Genomic DNA, 7,192 nt, shown 5'->3' with positions numbered 1-7,192 from the left:
ATCTGCCCAGTTCGCACGGCAAAACAGTGGTACTCGTGGTCGTAGACCTCTTCACCAAGATGGCGCATTTCATTCCGTGCGCGAAGGTGGCCACAGCGGAACAGACCGCCAAGCTGTTCATAGACCACGTGTTCAAAGCTCACGGCTTGCCGCGGTCCATCCTGTCCGACCGGGGCCGCCAATTCATCTCGAACTTCTGGCAGAAGCTGCTGGGCATCCTGAACGTCAAGATCAACTTAGCGTCGGCACGACACCCGCAGACCAACGGACAAGCGGAGAGGGTCAACGCCATCATGCAGCAGTACCTGCGATGCTACGCCAATCAACAGCCCTCGACCTGGGTGGACTACCTACCGCTAGCCGAGTTTGCCTACAACAACACGAAGCACGGGTCTACAGGGGTGACACCGTTCTTCGCCAACAATGGGCGCCACCCCAGAACCTTCCCGGGGTTGGAAACCGAGGCAGAGGGGGAGCCACGGGGGGCAGAGCACTTAGCCGCAGAGTTACAGGAGGTCCATAAGCAACTCCGAAGGCACTTGGAACTCGCGAAACACGCCTACAAGATGCAGGCAGACAGGCACAGGAGGGTTGGGGAAGACATACAGGTAGGGGACTGGCTCTGGTTAGCAGCTCAGGCAGTGCCGGCCAGAACGCTAGCTAAGAAGAAGCTAGGACACAAGCAGCTGGGACCTTACCAGGTCGCGGCACAAATCAATCCAGTGGCCTACCGGTTGACACTCCCGGAGGGCTCCAGAATGCACCCAGTCTTTCACAGGTCAGTGCTCACACCTTACAAGGCACCCCACAGGTTTCAGGCGCCAGGGACCGCACCAGCCCCACGTAGCCCATCGCCAACAGGGGAGGGACCACAGAGGGCGACGCCACTCAACGAGGTCACGGAGATTTTGGACTCCAGATGGGGGGAAGAGGGAGTTGAATATCTCCTCGCCAGGGAGGGTACTCCAGCCAGCGCCAACGAGTGGGTGCCGTGCTATGCCGTGGAGGAGCACTACCTCAAAGACGAGTTCCATTCGATCTTCCCACACAGACCCATGCCGGCGGAGTATTTCGACGACTGGCTTTTCACACCCACACTGTCAGCCAGCACGTTCCAGGGTTTCTCCTCAGATGAGGAGCCGACGCCTGGGATGAGCTCCCCGGAGGGGTCGCTCTCGGGGTTTGCCACGGACCGCTCCTATTGGTGGGACACTCAACCAGAAGTGGGGTGGAGCAGGGAATTGCTGAGGGGGCCCTTGCACACAGCCTCACCCGAGGGACCGGGTGGAGAGGAGGACATGGACGTGTGGGGGGAGGATCTTGGTTTTGAGCACGACAGCAGAGAAATGGAAGCAGAGGAAGTCGACGTCGACGAACCCATCGTGGGGGGGCCTGATCCCGCTGGCCGGTTGCACACCAGGGGGAGAGAACGGAAGCCAGCACTCACACCCCCAGCGCTGGAGCACCTGGAACCCACACCTGAAGAGGGGGAGGGGGGAAGGGGGGGCTTCGAGGGGGGGTGGATGTCAGAGGCTCAGGAGCAGAAGAGCAGGGGAGAGAGCAAATAGAGAGCGGAGGAGAGGAATCAGAGGGGAGCGTAGGGGAATATGACAGTGGCCCGAGAGATTCCATGAGCTTCTCCAGCGAATCAGAAGATTCCCAGGAGGGGGCGCCTATGGTAAGGGCGAGGGGAGTCCCAGGGGGGACGTTCCATAAACAAGGAACCAGAGGGGACTCCCAAAGGAGTAGCGGAGGATCAGGACCAGTTCCCCCACCAGAGCACAGTGGGGGGGAAGAGTCACATGAGTCAGGACCAGCTTCTCCTCCAGCGGGGAGGGAAGATGAGTCAGGGGTAACCACGCCCCCATCGGGGAGTGGGGAAACGGAGGGAAGGTCAGGTCCAGCTAGCCTCCCCGAAAGAGGGAGCAGTGACACAAGTGTAACGGTCAGAAGGAAAGTGGGAGGCTGCGCGCGCGCGCCAAGTTCAAATGTGGAGGAGCGCGGGACAGCAGAAAACCCGGATTGGGAGCCAGGTCCTAAAGCCCGAAGGAGGGGGGGAGAAGAGTCAGCGGACTCAGCGTCAGAAGAATCTAGGAGGGCTGAAACTCCGACTAGCAGGAGGACCCAGAGAAAGAAGGAACAGAGGAAGAGGTGGAGTAAGGCTAGAATCTTAAGCTGGTGTCAGGGGGGAGGAGATTCAGATGGGACTTCTACGGTCTAGGGCATAGACGTAGCGTTGCGCGCTGCGCGTCTGGAAATGAAACTGAACTTCAATAAAGACTTTTTTACTTGAGGAGGAAGAAACAGCGTTGGTCTTGTGTGAGCTGGGACCTTGGGCAGCGCTGACAATAATAATAAAAGGTTCCAATGCAGCACAGTAGAGACAGACCTTATGGTCCAAGTTCACCAGGGCAAAGTGTGAGATGATAGCAAAATAAAAATTTATCTGACTCATTCACAAGGAGATGCTGCTGTTCCAGATACCGCCACAAAATTCCCAAGTGTGGGTGGGCTGGTTTGCTTTTATCGGGAACATCTGCCCCATTCACATCACAAGATGGAAGAAGGAATATTTCCATCCGTACTCCGCAATGGCACTGGGGATCCCATTCCTACGACTATGTCTTCATATCCCACTCTGCACTGCAGACTGTGGGCCCAATTTGAATCCAACAGGATTGAGAATTTCATGTAGTGCACTGTTTGAAGTGCACCTTTCGATTCAGCCTAATAATTCTTCATGCAGCTCTGCTTCACTTTGTCTAACAATCTCCACAGGGCTCTCCTGCCATCTTGTGGACCATCTCAGGATTTACAGTTTGCATCTTTATCTCGAGAAGCCGTTTTCTTGCATTAACATTAAGAAGCTCATTTGCTCTTAGCCCCACCCCTCCTCTTTGTGTTCCATATTATTTCAACAGAGGATTTGGCAGAAAAATAAAACAAATGTCTCAGTTAGTGCAGGATTCATGTTTGTGCCCAATTTAAGCCTCACATGGGAAAAAGCCCGTTTCAGAGATGACTGATCGGGCATACCCCCCCCCCACATTTTAGGAGGGCAAATCGAGGCCCCACCACCACTCCACTGACCCCACTGCTCCCCCGCTTGCCCCCTTCCTCACCCACCACGGCCTGCTCAGTTGTCCCCTCCCACCTTTGTCCGTTGGCCGCCTCCTCCTCTGCAGCCTCGGGAAATGCTGTGCTGACTGATGTGTCCTGGGGAGGGGAGGCTGCATGGCGGGACATGGAAGGCAACTTCCAGAAGTGCCACAATGGAAGGAGAAGAAGAGTGGCGACATTCAGTTTTTCTGGTCCTGCACTCTGGTGTGAGCCAACTAATTCACGCCACAGTGTGGAACCCAAAAAGTGTGTCTTTTGGCCCCATGCTCTGATGCTGCCACAGCATGGGAGCCAAAACGGACCATCTGGGATTGGGATCAGAAGCGGGGGCAGCTTCTGATAATCTGGGATGTCCTGCTTAAAATGGGACACTCAATATTTGTGTTACATGCCTTCATTTATAATCAAAATGGCAAGATGATGGAAGTTTCATGGGGCAGGAAGGTTAGTGCTTGGCTCTGGCGCATCAATCCCAACCACGGGTTTGGTGAGCCAGCTGCTCCCTCAGTCCCTCTTGTTCTGATATTAAATTACATATATTTACATCCTGCCTTACATATATTTACACTCCTTACCCTTTGAATAGGGCTGGGTGAATGAATGCCCCACTCTTTGACAATGAAGCTTCATGATGATGTAATGGGGAGAAAGATGGCAGGCTCCAGTCCTCTACCCTTTCAAAACGTTTGAATGTTTGGCTTGTTGTTGTTTAGTCGTTTAGTCGTTTCCGACTCTTTGTGACCCCATGGACCAGAGCACGCCAGGCACTCCTGTCTTCCACTGCCTCCCTCAGTTTGGTCAAACTCATGCTGGTAGCTTCAAGAACACTGTCCAACCATCTTGTCCTCTGTCGTTCCCTTTACCTTGTGCCCTAATTCTTTCCCAGCACCAGGGTCTTTTCCAGGGAGTCATCTCTTCTCATGAGGTGGCCAAAGTGTTGGAGCCTCAGCTTCAGGATCTGTCCTTCCAGTGAGCACTCAGGGCTGATTTCCTTAAGAATGGATAGGTTTGATCTTCTTGCAGTCCATGGGACTCTCAAGAGTCTCCTCCAGCACCATAATTCAAAAGCATCAATTCTTCGGCGATCAGCCTTCTTTAGGGTCCAGCTCTCACTTCCCCTTCATGGATCACTGCCTTGCTGTGGCGAAGGGACTTGAATAACTCAGAGAAGCTATGAGCTATGCCGTGCAGGGCCACCCAAGATGGACAGATCATAGTGGAGAGTTTTGACCAAACGTGATCCACCTGGAGCAGGAACCGGCAAGCCACTCCAGTATCCCTGCCAAGAAAACTCCATGTTTGGCTTAGCCCTACACATTATTGGAAACACAAAGAGAGCCTCCAATTGTCACTCTGGGCTCAAGAGAGGGAAGAAATGGGAACCTGGTGAACTGTGCATTGAACTGTCCCATAGGTCATATGTTCACTGTCTTTGCTAGCAGCTCCTGTGGCTTTTCCAACTTAGAGTTTGGTCAGGCTGGCCCCTAACAAGGACACAGACGGGGGCGGGGAGGGTGTTGACAAAATTGTGCCTCTCCACTCTGGCTAGGAGTGGCTAGGATGGAAAGCAGTGAGAGGAGGGAGGGGGAAGGCAGGCAGACAGATGGACTGAGGGAGGAGGAGGAGGTGGAGCAGAGCAGTCCCAACTCCGATGGCAGCAGAGGAAGTCACTGGCAGAGTGTGAAAGGTGACAAAAAGCAAACTTTTGGTCCGTGGCCTCTCCCAGGTTTGGGGGTGCTGATACAGCTCCTTGCCAAGAGTGCAAGAGAGCCTAGGTAGGCCTCTGTGTTTTTCCTGATACTGCCTTAAAAAGAAAGAAAGACAGTGGTGAATATAACATTGTTTTCAATACATGGTTGAAATTGATGATGATTTATTCAACTATTGTTAACATCTCCATAGTTATTTTAATTATTTTGCCTTAGTGTCCATTTTTAACTACTGAAAAGTGTATTATCTTTAACTTCTGAGGTGATGATGGTAACCATTAACATCCGTTGTTTGATTCTTAACCTGCCCATCCAAATTAGCCAAATTCACAGCAGTCATTCATACAGTGTGTCTAGGTAGGGTAATATATCCCCCCCCCCCAATATCAGATTTATTAGATAACTGGGTGCTGCTTAGGAGTTGGCATTGGGGCCCTTCTTCTTGCCAAAGCCTGGCACAATGTTGACCAAGCGGCGGTTGTACTGTATGTGCCTCTTGGCATGGCCAGTCTTCTTCTTCTTCTTCTTCTTCTTCTTCTTCTTCTTCTTCTTCTTCTTCTTCTCTTGCTTTGGGGTCTGGCCTCTCACTTGGGCAGCACGAGTCAGGGATCCATGGCCCTTACCACCCAGCATTCATGCAGCAACCTCTAGAGTTGTGACGTCACTGATGCCACACTGCCCAATGACTGCATCATCTACCGGGGGGGGGGTGTCTTATCAAGGAGGACCACCTGATCCTCAGGCACAATGTCCTCCAAGGGCTCAACATGGGCGTTGTGGTGAGCTGCTGTTTCTTGCCCAGACACCTCAAGGGTGTGCAGATTCTGAGCAAGAAGGAAGAGCTGCATGGTTCCACCCTCAGTCGCCGATCCAAGATGGAGCTGGGAGAGCCGAGAAGCTGCCACTGCTCTGCACACACAGACGAGAGAAAGGAAAGATCTGGTAGGGTAACATTGATATTTGCCTTACTTATTTGCTTCACAATAAATGTGAAAAGCATCTCACTGAAAAACTGACTGTGGTGGCATGGGGAAAGGAAGGAAGGTCTCAAAATCATAAAAAGTCTGCCACTGTGGCAGTCGTGGAGCCATCAGTTTTCGGGTGGTTAACTTCAGACAGGGTAACTAGAAGATCAATAACAGCACTCAAAGTTTGAAGTTAAATTGGGTTCAGTTTTTCACCTTCCACAGTAGCTGGTGTGTGTGGATTCAACTGCAAGCAGAAGGAGGAACCATCCCCTCAGGCCTACGAAAGCCTGAGGCAATATGCCTGCTTGATGGACAATTAAGATAGAATCAGACACTCATTGGGCAGGGGTTTTTTTTTTAATGATATTTATTCAGAGTTTCAAAAGTACAAGAAAAAGGACAAAAAATAAGAAAAAAAGGAACAAATACATCACAACAACAAAAAAGAAAAAAAGACAAATCCCATATTACATCTTTTCATTTGCTTAATTCTTTGACCTCCTCACACCTCCCTTTTTGTATTCTAATTTAATTCATTGTTTCAGCAAATTCTTTCCGTCTTTCTCAATTCTTATTTAGATAGTCTAACTGTCAGGGAATCAGGAGCAGGAGCACTGGGGAGAGAGGATTGGGAGAGCGAAGGGGAAGAATCTGAGGGCAGCGTAGGGGAGTATAACAGTGGCCCGAGAGATTCCATGAGCTTCTCCAGCGAATCAGAAGATTCCCAGAAGGGGGCGCCGATGGTCAGGGCAAGGGGGGGTCCCAGGGGGGACGCACCAGAAACAAGGAGCCAGAGGGGAACCCCAAAGCAGCAGTGGAGGATCGGGACCAGTTTCCCCACCAGAGCATAGTGGGGGGGAGGAGTCACATGTGTCAGGGCCAGCGTCTCCTCCAGAGAGGGAGTCAGGGCTGACCACGCCTCCATCGGAGAGTGGGGGAACGGAAGGGAGGTCAGTTGCAGCTAGCCCCCCCGAAGGGGGAAGCAGTGGCAGCAGCAGTGAAACGGTCAGGAGGAAAGCTGCTGGCTGGGCGCGCGCGCCAAGTTCAAATGTGCAGGCGCGCGGAACAGCAGGAGACCCGGATGGGGAACCAGCTCCTAAAGCCCGCCGGAGGGAGGGAGAAGGCTCAGGGGAATCAGCGGGAGAAGAGGCTAGAAAGGGCGGAACCCCGGCGGGCAGGCGGACCCAGAGGAGGAAGGAGCAGCGGAGAAGGTGGAGCAAGGCTAGGATCTTAAATTGGTGTCAGGGGGGAGGAGACTCAGACGGAGCATCAGTGGTCTGACACTTTAGACGTGGGGCTGCGCGCTGCGGCTCTGGAAGTGAAACTGAACTTCAATAAAGACTTTTATACTTAACAACGAAGCAGCGTTGGTCCTTTGTGAGCTGGGACCTAGGG

The 7,192-nt window shown here is 52.5% G+C and overlaps 1 pseudogene; it reads right to left on the bottom strand.

Moving 5' to 3' along the window:
* Positions 1–5,203: 5,203 nt before the first annotated feature.
* On the bottom strand, positions 5,204–5,733 carry LOC128403010 (FAU ubiquitin-like and ribosomal protein S30; annotated as a pseudogene).
* Between the last annotated feature and the right edge of the window lie 1,459 nt (positions 5,734–7,192).

This window comes from Podarcis raffonei, chromosome 1, assembly GCF_027172205.1.
Source record: "Podarcis raffonei isolate rPodRaf1 chromosome 1, rPodRaf1.pri, whole genome shotgun sequence".
Classification (NCBI taxonomy): Eukaryota; Metazoa; Chordata; class Lepidosauria; order Squamata; family Lacertidae; genus Podarcis; species Podarcis raffonei.
This window is presented reverse-complemented; position numbering and strand designations above follow the sequence as displayed.